Consider the following 15,085-nt stretch of genomic DNA (forward strand, 5'->3'; position numbering starts at 1 on the left):
TCTCAGGAGCTTTGGTATGCCTGCTTTGGTGTGCTTTGAGTATCTTCAGTGTCTGTCTCCATCACCTTGGTGCAGGTTGTCAGGCTCACAGTGGAAGCAGCACTCTTGCTCGTCTTGCCAGTTCCTGCTGTGCTAGGGGTGGTTCATCTGGTGACAGAGAGTCAGCAATCAATACACAACATATTAAAATTTACCTACCAAACTCTGATATGTAAATATATCTGTGATATGTTGACTTACAGTCTTTTGGGTAAATACCCTTGAGTTGTATAGATGAATCTCTTTTCAGTTTTTTTGAGGAACCTCCATACTGATTTTCCTAGTGGCTTGACTAGCTTACATTTCTATCAGTAGCATTTAAACGTTTCCTTTTGCCAGCATCCTTGATAACTGCCATTTTGACTAGAGCAAGATTGGATCTCAGTATAGTTTTCATGAAAATGGCCTTATGTAACCCAGTATTTAAAGTTACTTTCAAGTTCTGAATTCTAGAATTTTCACTTTAATGTCTTCACAAGCAACTGTGTGTATGTGCACATCCCACATTTCAGTGTATATACGTGCAGAAGCCAAAGGAAGGCTTAGAGTGTCTTCCTTTATCACTCTGTCTTATTTCCTTGAGACAGTATGAACTAAAACCTGGTGTTTGCTATTTTTTTGGTTAGTCTGCCTGACCAGAGTAGGGAGCCTCAGCAATACTCTTTTTCTGTACCCTACCCCCCTAGCACTGGGGTTACAGGCATGTGCTGTCATACCTGGCCTTTTATGAGGATGCTGGGGATTAAATTGAGGTTCTTGTGCATGAGATTGGAGTCATCTATTTAGCCCTCATCCTTTTACTTTTTAAGGGCTATGTAAGTACAAGATGTGCCATGTTTGTCCTTTTCCTGTCATAGTCTTTGGATTAGTCATTTCTCAATCAGCCCTGTTTCTTTTTGAAGAATGGTATTTAGAGACCAAGATCTAGGGGCTGGAGTTGCTTTGTTACTACTGGGATGCCTCTGCTTATAGGCTTTCCCAAAGTGTAGTACTAGGCCTTGTGAATACAGTTATTTGTAATTATTTCTGTGTTAATACTAGGCCAAACATGAATTTATTTTCATGTTTTTGACTAGTCCAGAATAGCAAAATTCATTGGATCCCTTCTTTCTCATTTATTTGTTGTGTCTATCTGGAACAGACACCTCCCATTACCTAGTATCTATTTTCATTCAGCATTGTTAGTTTTCTTATATTAGTTTCCTAGTGCTACTGTAACAAATCACTACCAACTGGATGACTTAAAAAAGCAAAAAATATTTTTTTCCTCATTTTAGAAACTGTGTCTAAAATCTATGCATTGAGAAACCACTATCTCCTAAAGGCTTTAGGAAAGAGGCTTGTCTTCTGGCTTGTCGCGTCTGCCTCGACCAGCAAGGAAGACACAACCACCAGTTCTTCTTACAGCAGTTTATTCAGGCAACTTCAAGCTTCATCTCCCCCGAGCCTCGGGCGGGGCTTCCTTATAAGCGCACTCACTCCGCCCAATCACCCCAGGCTACACAACCTCTCCAGGCAAGCATCAAAAGCCAATGAGCAGCGGTGAGGGCGAGCTCCTCCAAATATGGACTTGTTTGTCCCAAGCATAGAACTTCCGTCAGGCGCCATCTTTGGGGCTTGGCCCGAGGGCTCTCCACAGCTCCCCCTTATTTATTATTTTAAAAGGCGCAACAGCAGGACACAACGGGTGGAGGTAGAGGTCTGATCCCTGGTATGCAAGTACCCTTTTCCCAGGGGAAGGAATATGAGTATAACCTTCATGCAATCAAACATGCCTCCCAGAGAGTCACCCAACTGCTCGTAGGCAACCCCCTGTGCAGTGCTTTGCCTCGCACCCCGAGTGCGATGAATACTTAGGAAGCCACTATTTAAGGGCAACAAGCCAAATCTGGGGAGACTGTCCTTCTTCTATCGCAGCAAAGACCTGAGCTATCATGGCAGAGGTGCGGGCCTGTGCCCTTTTGAGGCGACAAATACACCACATGCACACCACGCAAACTAATATCAGCATTCCCCCCAGGGCTCCTATGCCCGCCCACTCCTTTAGATGATTCACTGCAGTGGAGATCCATGTCGTCAGCCCAGTTGCCAGAGAAAGATCCACTCAAGTAGAATTCACCGTCACTATTTCAAGCCGTAGATCCCGCAACAACTGTTAAAAACCTTGAGACCTGCTTCCCTGCAATTGGGAGGATAAGAGCCTGGACAGATTAGCTGCTCTCGTATAATTTTGGTACTGAACAGAGGTAATACACAGTCCGGGTAGCTTCCATTCACAACCAAGTTGAGCAAGTTGCCATAAAGCATCAACTTGTTCCTGAACCAGGTCCACTCTTTGATTCAAAATCATAATGCCACCTTTTAGATGCGAATTAAGGCTCGCCTGTTTGTCAAGGGCAGAAGCTACAGTTGCCAATAGGTTATTAAGCGTCATAGCAATGGCAGCCATAGTAGCCCCCACTGCCGCCACTGTGATAGCTGCCACCGCAGCTGCTGTAATACCAAAGTCTCTCTTATTCCTAAAGAAGGTCATGGAGTTAGGGGCCAGGACAGGCACAGGGACAAATCTGGGCATGCAAGTCACTTCAGCTAAGGGACATGCAGTCCCATTCCAGCATAAAGTATAAAAGCAGGTATCATTCTTACAGTCTAAATAAGTATCATTAAAAATAGTAGCATTAGTTCGATTTGCAGGAATATTGTGATTTTGATTACCTATTTTATCAAACCAAGCTGCGGTCTGGTTATAAAGCATGACATATTGGCTACTCTCACTAATATTACTAATAATATGAAAGCACAAATTCCCTTCTAGCTTGAATGCAATGCTTTCCCCCACAGGTGATATACTTTTATCATCTGGTAGAAAAGGCAGTCCTGAAGTTTTATTAGTAGAGAAAAAACGGGGGAACACTTGCGCATCATGACAGACGGGCATCGGTTTTGGGAACACCGACAAGATCCCCCATCACTCTTCCTGTTGTGTTGTCGGGGCTATCATCATCATCCATAGGACTAACAGGATCTTGGACTTCATGTTGACAACGCCGAACCAAGCGCTCCGGCACCCAAATTGGGTCAGTTTGATCCTGTGGAAATATGCAAACGGATCCCCTCGCCCACGCCAATACAGGATCTGGTCCTTTCCATTGTCTTGAGAGAATATCTTTCCATTTTGCCATTCCCCGATTTACTGGGACATGATGAGCATGTCTATCAGCTGCTGTCCAACCCTCCTTATCCAAATTTAAAAAATTTAAAGTATATAGTGCTAAGGAAACCCTAACCTTCGGAGACCGGCCATGGCCAATTCCCACTTTTTGTTTTTGCAAATATTCTTTTAAAGTCCTATTAGTTCTTTCAATGATACCTTGACCCTGTGGATTATAGGGAAGTCCATGCTTAATCTGTACCGCCATGTGTTGGCAGAAAGTATTAAAGGAATGTGCGGTATATGCTGGACCATTATCTGTTTTTAATTGTTTGGGCTTTCCCCATGCAGCCCAGGCTTCTAAACAATGCTGTATTACGTGTGATGCCTTTTCCCCACTGAGTGGAGAAGCAAAGACAATGCCTGAGCATGTGTCCACAGATACATGAACATATTTTAATGTCCCAAATTCAGGAATATGTGTAACATCCATCTGTCATAATTGTAATGGAAGTAACCCTCTGGGATTGATACCAAATGAGGGGAGATTTTGATAAACTATACATTGCGGGCATGCTAATACAATTTCTCTGGCTTCTGCATGTGTTATATTAAATTTTAATTGTAACACTCGGCATTTACATGGAACTGAGAATGGAATTCTCTGGCTAGTTCTAAAGGTGAGGCCAAAAATATAAAGTGCATTCTAGAACATTTATCAACCACATCATTTCCTTCACACAGAGGTCCAGGCAGGCTGCTATGTGCTCAGATGTGATGTATAAAAAAGGGATTTTTTCTATTCCAGATTAAAAGTTGTAATTCACTAATATATTTAAATATAACAGTGGAGGGTTTAATCTTTCCAGCTATTTCTAAATCTTTAACCAAATTGACTACATAATTAGAGTCAGAGATTAAGTTAAAGGGAAAAGGGCAGTCCTTAAAGACTTTTAGCACTATCTGAAGCTCCACTAATTGTGGAGTGTTAGGGAGAAACTGCCTGATAACAGGGTCTTGAGAATCAACCATATAAGCACCACAGCCTGTTTTAGATCCATCTGTAAAAATATTTTTGGCACCAACTATAGGCTGGGTTTTTGTCACTTTATAGAACACAACCGGATACAATTTAAAAAAGGTCATAGGAGGATGTTTAGGATAATGACTATTTTTCCATCAAAGCAACAACTTAAAATGGCCCAAGCATCTATAGTTGCAGTTAAGACTCTGACTTGATAACTGTCATAAGGCACAATAAAAGTCTATGGCATGAACCCAAAATGTTGTAGACACTGGCGGAGTCCTTCAGTAGCAAGAACAGCCACAGCCATGGGGATATGCTCCACTGTTTTTCCAGGAAGCTTTTAGGATGTATCCACAACAGAGGACCTTGCTGCCATAATACACCTGTGGGCTGTTCTACTGTTTGCAAGATGCAAAGGTCTACAGGTGTTCCTTCTATTATTCTATGTAATTGGGCAGTAGAAATCTCTTCATTAACAACATTAATAGCTTTTCGGGCATCTTCTGTCAGGATTCTAGGTGAATTTAAAGCTGTATCTCCCTCTAATATTTTGAATAGTGGCTTTAAGACATAATTAGGGATTTTTAAATACAGACGAATCCAATTTATATCTCCCAACAGTTTCTGAAAATCATTGAGGGTATGTAAATTATCTAACCGTAAACTAACTTTCTGTGGCCAAACCATGTTAGGTGAAACCTTTGCCCCTAAGTAAGAAACGATTGATTCATGTTGTACCTTTTCGGGGGCTATATAAAGACCCCAACCTTTTAATTCATTTACTAGATTACTATAGGCTTCTTTTAAATAAAGTTCTTCTTTGGCAGCAAGTAATATGTCATCCATGTAATGGATGCATCTTAAGCCTTTAAAATTTTCTCTTATAGGAGCCAAAGCCCTTCCTACATAAAGTTGACATGTAGTCGGGCTATTAGCCATCCCTTGGGGCAAAACTATCCATTCGAATCTTTGGTCGGGTTGTTCATGATTACAAGAAGGTACGGTGAAAGCAAAACGTTCAGCATCTTTCTCATTCAACAGGATGGAAAAGAAACAGTCTTTGATATCTATCACTATCAACGACCATCCTTGAGGCAAGGTGGTTAATAGGGGAAGGCCCCTTTGGATAGGTCCCATAATTTGCATCTGTTGATTGATAGCTCTTAGATCATGTAAAAGCCTCCACTTTCCAGATTTCTTTTTTTTTTTTTTAATATATTTTTTGTTCATTTTTCATTTATTTATTTGAGAGTGACAGACACAGGGAGAAAGACAGATAGAGGGAGAGAGAGAGGATGGGCACGCCAGGGCTTCCAGCCACTGCAAATGAACTCCAGATGCGTGCGCCCCCTTATGCATCTGGCTAACGTGGGACCTGAGGAACCGAGCCTCGAACCGGGGTCCTTAGGCTTCATAGGCAAGCGCTTAACCGCTAAGCCATCTCTCCAGCCCCAGATTTCTTTTTGATTACAAATATTGGGGTATTCCAGGGGGAAACAGAAGGTCGGATATGTCCAAGAGAAAGTTGCTCTTGGACAAGTTCATGGGCTGCCATCAATTTTTCCAAGGATAAGGGCCACTGAGGAACCCACACCGGATCCTCAGTTTTCCAAGTAATGGGAATTCCCTCCTCAGTGGCCCCTAGGAACAACCCACTCCAGCTCTACCCTTTCTTTCACTTGGTTGGACAGGGGATCGCCGACCCTGCAAATAATTACCTATTCCAAAAGATGGATGATATCCCATATTTTGTATCATTTGTTGAGAAACAGCAGAATACTCATTTGTAAGTCTCATCCCTAAATTTTGTAATAAGTCCCTGCTCCAAAGAGAAATGGGCAAGTATAGCACATAAGGCTGTATTTCACCTGAATGTCCCTCCGCATCAGTCCATTTCAATGTTCTAGAACTGATATCAGGAGTTTTTGCGAAGCCTAGTCCTCGTAACACCTGATTAGAAGACTGTACTGGCCATCCTGATGGCCAGTCCTTTTTTGCAATAATGCTACGATCAGCCCCTGTATCTAACAATCCTAATATCCTTTTTTCATCTACCTTAAGTTCCAGCACTGGGCGCTGATCTAGTTGTAAAGACAGGAAAGTTAACTCTGTGCCAGAAGATCCAAACCCCTGTTTCCCCCATTGTTTATTTCTAGCAGGAAATTGGTCATGTAGACTGGTCAAAAGAACTGATTGAGCCACACGGTCTCCGGGTGATATGGACATTATTCACCTGGGGGAGGAAACCATTATTTTAACTACCCCTTGATAGTCAGGGTCTATAATGCCCAGGTGGACTATCAGCCCTCGTAAGGCCGATGAAGATCTCCCTATCAATAATCCCACTGAATTTTCTTGTAAAGGGCCAGAAAAGTCAGTTTCAATTAATTGTGTTCCCATTTGAGGGGTCAATATGAGTCTGGTGGTAGAGCGGAGGTTCAATCCTGTGGAGCCCTCAGTGGCTCTCCTTGGTTCCGAGGGTGTCTCAGTGTTGGCCAGGTCTCCTCTTTCTGCTGTGAATTGTCCATTGCCCCATATATTTGTGGGCCCTGAGGACGAGGGCCCCGCTGCCCGTTTTTTGGCCGTGCTCCACCAAAGCCAGAAACAAGGGGCTGGCCATTAATATCTTTAACTGATCTACATTCATTAGCCCAATGATTACCTTTTCTACATCTAGGACATAGTCCTGGCTGTCTCGTTCTACCCCCTCCTGATTCAGCCCCTCTTGCTGCGCAATCTTTCTTCAAATGTCCATGCTTCCCACATCTAAAACAGGCCCCAGGAGGAATTGTCTTCTTTCTTTTTTGCAATTGCATTACTGCAGCGGCAAATCCTGCATTAGTAAGGGGCCCACCCAGTTCCCTGCAGACCTTCATCCATGCTTCTATACCTTTGTGTTTATAGGGGGTGATGGCGGTTCTACATTCCTTGGTGCACTGTTCAAAAACTAATTGCTGGATAAGAGGCATTGCACTATCAGGGTCACCAAAGATCCTCCCTGCAGCTTCAACCATCCTCGCGACAAAGTCTGAGAAAGGTTCGGTTGATCCTTGCACAATCTTGGTAAGATTACCCGATACTTCTCCCCTGTTGGGCAAAGCCTTCCATGCCTTAATAGCCATGCCATTTATCTGTCCATAAACCTCCTCAGGATATCCTGTTTGTGCATTGGTGAATCTGCCTTGCCCCATTAACATATCCCTGTCCCAAGGGGCGTGCCCTGCAGCCTGATTGGTGGCTGCTTGTGCATTTGCAAACTCAAACATGAATGCTCTCCAGTCTAGATATTGTCCGGGAGAAAGACAAGCTTTGGCCAGCCTAGACCAGTCATCAGGCGTCATGCAATGTCTCTGCAAAGCTTCAACCTGAGCCACAGTAAAGGCAGCTGTTATGCCATATGTTTTCACTGATTCTGCCAAAGACTTAATGACTTTAAAATCCAGCGGCTCATGGAATCTGTTACCTGCCTGGTCTTGGAACACTGGGAACCCAATTTGTGAAGACCTAACCTCGCGCCAAATGTCTGGGCAAAATGAAATTTGCTGAGTGAAAGAGCTCGAACGCTCCACCCCATAAGCAGGGGGTGCCACAGACATACTTTCAATGTCTTGTCCCTTTCTATTGTTGTTATACCCTAACTTAGTATTTGGTGGGAGTTTCCGGGGTTTTACTTCCTCTTTGTTAGGCTTCCAATTTTCTTGGAATGGAGCCAAGGAGGGGTAAAGGCTAGTCCTTTCGAGCTGTTGCACGAGTCCCTCTGCTTCCTCTTCTGAATCTTCACTGGAACTACCAGAGGAAGAGACACTTCTCTCGGACTGTAAAGATCTTTCCTCTCTTAACTGATCTAAGTCTTGTCTTCCTGCCTCTAAAGCGCCACAGCACCTATCATCCTCAAGACAGCTCCTAACCATTTTCCAGACTGCTCTTACTCCTGGTTTTAATGTTCCATGTTCTCTAGCAAAATCTAAATCTCTTCCTAGTTTTTCCCAACTGGTCACTGTCAAGTTTCCCAACACAGCAAACCAGGGGACTGCTGTATCACATTCCTTCAAGAAATGTTGCAGAGTGGCTCTACTCAATTCCAACCCCTGTAATTTGAGCAGTTCCTGCAACGCTGAATAGATCAGATGCGATGATGACACACCCATAGTTTCAATTTTACCTTTCTAGCGCCTACTTCCTGGTGTCCTAAATAGCCTCTAATTTTCAATTTTACCTTTCTAGCGCCTGCTTCCTGGCGTCCTAAATAGCCTCTAATTTTCCTGAGGACCTTCCCCAAACCCTGGGGTTGTAAGCCCAACTTACCGGGGACTTACCCTGCGCACACCCCTGACTGTTGTAAGTTCTGAACTCTTCGGTGGGGGAGTCGGGTTCCCCGTACGGGCCACCACTTGTCGCGTCCACCTCGACCAGCAAGGAAGACACAACCACCAGTTCTTCTTAACAGCTGTTTATTCAGGCAACTTCAAGCTTCATCTCCCCCGAGCCTTGGGTGGGGCTTCCTTATAAGCGCACTCACTCCGCCCAATCACCCCAGGCTATGCAACCTCTCCAGGCAAGCATCAGAAGCCAATGAGCAGCGGTGAGGGCGAGCTCCTCCAAATATGGACTTGTTTGTCCCAAGCATAGAACTTCCGTCAGGCGCCATCTTTGGGGCTTGGCCCGAGGGCTGTCCACACTGGCTACTGGCCGTGGATAGTTTCTTTCCCTTTTGTTTTTATTATCTTTTTTTTTTTTTTTTTTTTTTTTGGTAGCCTTTTTTTCTCCAAGTCTTTTTCTTTCTTTGTAAGTATACCAGTCGATGGACTTAGGTCCTTTCTTTAATCCAGTATTGACCTTATGTTAATTTGGATTGGAGTGGTGAAGAACTTATTTACAAATAAGTCATATTTACAGGTGAAGGGATGAACATTTCAGTGTGTCTTTAAGTATGATATAACATATCATACTAAACCCAATTCAAGCCCAACATTCTGTCTAGACTAAGGTTAAACAGAAAGGGATAAAAAAAGTGCCAGAGTAAACAGTTGTGGTAAATACATGCTGTAATCTTTTAGGGGTGAAAGGCATGATTTCCCCTTTTCACTTAAATTGAGGCTGATGGAAGATGTTGAATTTTTTTTATCTTCCATTAGCTTGAGTTGTTTCCTCTAAGCTTAACTTTGACCCTTTCTCATTCTGTTTTCTATCACAAAAGAAACAATGAGTTATTTTTCCTGATAGTTATACAGTGCAATACAGCATATTCTCATGGAATAAAATGCTGATTTTTTTTTTTTTAATGAGAGAGAGAGAGAATTGGCTCACAAGGTCTCTAGCCACTGCATTTGAACTTCAGACGTGTGTGCCACCTTGTGTACATTTGTGACCTTGCACATGTGTCACCTTGTGCATCTGGCTTGCATGAGATCTGGGGAGTCACACATGGGTCCTTAGGCTTTGCAGGCAAATGTCTTAACCACTAAGCCACCTCTCTAGCCCCAAAAGTATTTTTTAAGACATGATCATAGTAGTATTATATAAATTAATAGTATAAAGTATTATTTAAATGCTATTTTATATGTAAAAATTGTCCAGACTTAAAGATGGTACAGACAGGGCAGGAGTTTTAAGAGAGGATAAGGAAAATATGGAACTGTGATTAACAAATAAGACAGTAGTAGGATTTGGAACTGAACATAGATAAAAGAATGGGGAAAAAAAGAGTGGAAAATGAATCAGAACTGTAGATTTGAGTGATGAATGCTACTGATTGCACTTTTTCTCCTTTGGAGAGGTGAAAGTACTCCATTTTAAAACAGTTATTTTAAATAAAAATTGAATATAGGAGTTTGAACGGCATATCAAAGACTGTTTAGAAGGAAAAGCAGCTGTTCTTGATGATGCAATACTTGATTCTTTTAATGTATGTTTTCTCCTTTGCATTTTTGTTCCTTTCATGATTTACATTGAATGAGGGTGATTGCTATCTTTCTCAACCTCTCTGTTCTTTTGGCAATTGTGCTCATCCTAAGGACTAATTACAAATTTTGGTTTGCATGCTGGGTTTGAAAGGATCCAGGAAAATAAATGTTATGGAGGATTGTTGAGTGTTAGATATAGCCTTGTATTAAAACAATTGATTGATATTTCTAATGAGAGCTGCGATGTGCTGGGTTACTTTATTGTCTGTCTCAGGTGTATGTTCTTCATGGACTTGATCTTTGATTTTTGTCATCCATTAACCATTAAGTCTATGTTTTCACCATTAACTCTATGCTTGCTAACTCCAAACATTATAGGATAATATTCAGCTTTTGGTTTTACTACAGCTCTAGCTGGAAATTCCCATGGCATACAATTACACTAATTTCTTTTTTTAAATTTTTTGTTCATTTTTTATTTATTTTTTTGAGAGTAACAGACACAGAGAGAAAGACAGATAGAGGGAGAGAGAGAGAATGGGCACGCCAGGGCTTCCAGCCACTGTAAACTAACTCCAGACGCGTGTGCCCCCTTGTGCATCTGGCTAACATGGGACCTGGGGAACCGAGCCTCAAACCGGGGTCCTTAGGCTTCATAGGCAAGTGCTTAACCGCTAAGCCATCTCTCCAGCCCAATTACACTGATTTCTTAATAATATACATGGGACTTTATCAAGTGTTTTTGAACAGAATTGGAATCTGTGTTAGAATGTATCTACAGAGTGTTTAGTTAGCAGTCTTCAAATCCTTTTTTTTTTTTTTTTTTTTTTTTGAGAACAGGGTCTTGCAATATATAACTGGCTGTTCTAGAACTCACAGTCATCCTGCCTCAGTCTTCCAAGTTCTGGGGTTTCAGAGTTTGTCCCAGCTGACTGTCTTTAACACTTACTACTGTTAATCTTTTGCTTGGAGAAAGGTATATATTTCTTCTTGGTTTCAGACATGTGATGGCATGAAAGACAATTATATTGATCTGCTGTAACTTTAAAAATATTTTATGTATTTATTTGAGAGATACAGACTGAGAAAGAGGAAAAGAGGTGACACACCAGGGCCACCTGCCACTTCAAATGTGCTCCAGATACATGTGCCACCTTGTGCATCTGGCTTTATGTTGGTACTGGGGAATTGCGTCTAGGTTGTCAGGCTTTTGTAAGCAAGCACCTTTAACCACTGAGCCATCTCTTCAGACTTTGCTGTGACATTTTTTAGGTGAAATGTATGAATGCATTTGAATTCTTACAATAATTATTGTTGTAAAATCCTCAGGTATATTAATTTGGTTCCATGTTACATAACTTTCATAGTATATCTGTGAAGTAAGCCATCTAACATTAATTTGGGGGCCACTGTCTAGTTGGACTCTCTTCACCAAACCCTTACTCCTTTCATTTGTGGTGTTTGATCATAACTGGGGGCACTGAAAAATTCTCACAGTATCCATTGACATTCAAAAGTAGTAACTTGTGCTTTTTTACTTTAATGTTATTTTATTTCTTACAAATTATCCATATATTTTTATTGGGTAAATTATTGTATTTTACAAATAATTATTACATGAATAATTGTACCTTTCCTTTTCCTCCATTCTAATCTAGGTCTTCTAAAGATTTATCTATGTGTTCACTTAAAAATACTAACTTACTACTTACTATGTTGTAACACTGCTGCATTGCAAGGAGATTGAAGGGGAGAGTGATCATGTCACTATCTCTGCAGGGCTGGAGCTTCAATAGAGAATAGTGGTGTAAAATCAACCTGACTGATGGGCTTTTGGCTGTAATATTTTGAGGTTTCAATTTACACTGATAAGGATGTGAAATTTTGGCATTATGACGAGTTTGAGATACTGGCAGCAGCAGTGCCCTTCTTAGCCATATTCCCTTTCGTGGGATGTTAGATTCCAGATCAGTAGGAAATAGATCTATGCTGTGAAGATAGAGGCATCTGTAAGACTATCATATTGTAACACTAAACCTGTGATCACTTTTTCCCTAGGTTTTCTTTGCTGAAACCTAGAGGCATGTAACTAACTGCCATCACTATAGAAATTGGTTTGAGAGGACATTGTAAAGTGTGGTAGCACTTATGTAGAACATAGCAGATGTGGCACCAGAGTTGAGTGACTTAGGAAGTGGCATAGAGAAACGGAGAATTATCACCTTGAGGCAGAAACTCTTACTTTTGGCTTAAATTTGTCTCTGAATTTTCCATCAGACACTCTTCTTCTCTTACATCCTTTGGCTCCTAATAGGCTCTGAGGTAGTTCATTTATCTGTTAAAAAATCTAGTTGGGCATGGAGGCACACACCTTTAATCCCAGCACTTGGGAGGCAGAGGTAGGAGAATTCCTTTGAGTTCAAGGTCACTCTGAGACTACATAGTGAATTCCAGGTCAGCCTGAGCTACAGTGAGACCCTACCTTGAAAAACTAAAAAATCTAGATTCTTTTTCTAAAAACATGTACTTTTATTTTCACATGTGTGTGTATGTATCTGTGCATCAGGGATTTTTAAATCCACTGCAAACCAATGCTAGATGCATGTGCCAGTTTTTGCATCCAGCTTTTATGTGAGTGCTAGGGAATTGAATTCATGCTGGTAGGTTTTGCAAGCAGTGCTCTTAACCACTGAACCATCTCTCCTGCCTAAAAATCTATATTATTATTATAGCCTTCAATATTCAGTTTGGAGCTAATTTTTGAGTATGTTTATATTAGACAAAAAGGTACAGATAGTGTTAAGATTTTGTTTTTGATAATTCCCCACTGCTAATTTTCATTGGAGAATATTTTATCTGATTAACCTCATTTATTTTAAGCTAGTAGGACCAATAAGAACTTTAGTTAGGTCATGTATTCATTAGCTGTTTTTAAGGAAATAGCCATTGCATTCTCTTTATTTTAAGCTTATCCTCTCGATATGCATCAGAGATGTTTGTAGTTAAGTCATTTGGTACATTGTCTTCATCTTGTGGAAAAAAGTAGGATAAGGGCTTGTGAAATCCTTTCTTGATTAGTCATTACATACCCATTGTTTACTGTGTACTTAGATACTGCTTTAAGAGTGAGAAATGAAACAGATAGGGAAACCTAGTTATTGTATACATAAAGTCTATTGGAGAAGACAGTAAATCAGTGTTATTCAATATGATGAACAATGTAAGTGAAGCATACTGAGAGATGATTAACTCATAGTCAAGACTCTCTGAAGTGATATTTAAGTGTGTGTGTGTTTGTGGAGGAGTTCTTAAAAGGTGAATAGAAACTGGGGAGACAGAGAGACAGATAGCTTGGTCAGTATGAGGAGTAAAAATATTGTGGTTAATGTGCTAGTGTGCCAGGGATGGGTCATAAGGCAAAATTGGATGTCAGGAGACTACTTGGCAATATAGGATTACAAATACATAAATATATAAAATATGTAAATTGGTGAATCCATAAACATGTGTACAATATCAAATATATACAGATAAAATACATGACAAACCTATGTTGGTGACTACTTCTCTACTGATGCAGTATTTGGGGATTAGGAGGAGCTCCCCAAATTTATGAACCCCAAATTTGGATTATGTCCTACATTTAACAAAGAATTGATAAAGATAGACTAAAGAAGGATAAATTATGCATTATTATTATTTAAGTTATTTGATTATTTGTGGAGTTTATTTTAAGGGAGATGGGATCTAGGAAGGAAGGGTGGAGCAGAGTTATAAACACATGGTAAGTAGGAAACATGCTGTCATATGGAAAACATTGCATAGTTTATAAGTTTCCTTTTAAGAAAAATTGAGGTTCTTAGGGAAAGACTGAAGTAGAGCCACAAACACATGGAGGAGACTTCATAAAGCCCATTTAAGAGAAACTAAGGCTTTCAAGGAGAGATCGGAGTAGAGTTGCAAGTACCTGGAAGACAGAACTTAAGGTTATGGGTTCGATTGATTCAGGTTCAGATGAAGAAGCAGTGCTATGCTTTCTCCTCAGCAGGGTGGGTAAGGGGGAATCCAGACACATGTGTATACAAGTAGCACAAGGTAAGACCATAATCCCACAGAGAGAGAAAAGCAAGACCATGAGAACCTTTATATGCAAGGGGAAAACCTGATTGGTTTATAGATTTGGAGGGCAGACCCCCAGGACCAGCCCACCTGGGCCATCAATCTAGACAGCATGCTACACTGTGGGCAGCAGGGGCGCTGTAGATCAGTATCTATCAGACACCAGTTTCATTTCTGCCAGGAGTTCTGTTCTTATACCTGTGGGAAATGGCGCATGGGATGTCATCTGGTTCTCTCTGGACCTCAGTCTCTATATGAAACTGCCTAAAAAAAATTTCTCCTGTCCTCCTTACTGCTACCCCTCAAGCCTTTGGTACTACTTTTTTTTTCCCCCTGACGTAGGGTCTCACTCTAGCTCAGGCTGACCTGGGATTTACTATGTAGTCTCAGGGTGGCCTTGAACTAACATTGATCCTCCTACCTCTGCCTCCCTAGTGCTGTGATTAAAGGCGTGCACCACCACTCCCAGCTCTGGTACTATTTTTTTTTGTTTGTTTTATTTTTTCTTTTCCCGAGGTAGGGTCTCACTCTGGTCCAGGCTGAGCTGGAATTAACTATGTAGTCTCAGGGCGGCCTCAAACTCATGGCAATCCTCCTACCTCTGTCTCCCGAATGCTGGGATTAAAGGCGTGTGCACCACGCCCAGCTTCTGGTACTATTTTTAAGCAAATGGAGAGTTCATTCTCAATGGTCTGATTATGATAATACTAACACTTGTTGAGCATTTACTATGTGCTATATTACTTTGTGCTATTTACTATGTGTATCATGATAAAAGGCTTACATAAGTTGTTTCATTTAATTAAAAGTATGCTAGGTGCAATTACATTTGCACTTTAGATCAGG

The 15,085-nt window shown here is 41.1% G+C and overlaps 1 protein-coding gene across 2 annotated transcripts in view; it reads left to right on the forward strand.

Moving 5' to 3' along the window:
• Positions 1 to 15,085, forward strand: part of Cep85l (centrosomal protein 85 like) — a 215,618-nt gene that overhangs the window by 53,989 nt on the left and 146,544 nt on the right. Inside the window, exon 1 of one of the 2 annotated variants that reach the window (XM_045159150.1) lies at positions 7,148 to 7,280. The exons of the other annotated variant lie outside the window; for it this stretch is intronic. The gene's annotated coding sequence lies outside the window, so the exon portion shown is untranslated. Of the gene's footprint in view, positions 1 to 7,147; positions 7,281 to 15,085 lie in introns of those variants that run through there. 2 annotated transcript variants of the gene reach the window in all.

Source organism: Jaculus jaculus, chromosome 9 (genome assembly GCF_020740685.1).
Source record: "Jaculus jaculus isolate mJacJac1 chromosome 9, mJacJac1.mat.Y.cur, whole genome shotgun sequence".
Classification (NCBI taxonomy): Eukaryota; Metazoa; Chordata; class Mammalia; order Rodentia; family Dipodidae; genus Jaculus; species Jaculus jaculus.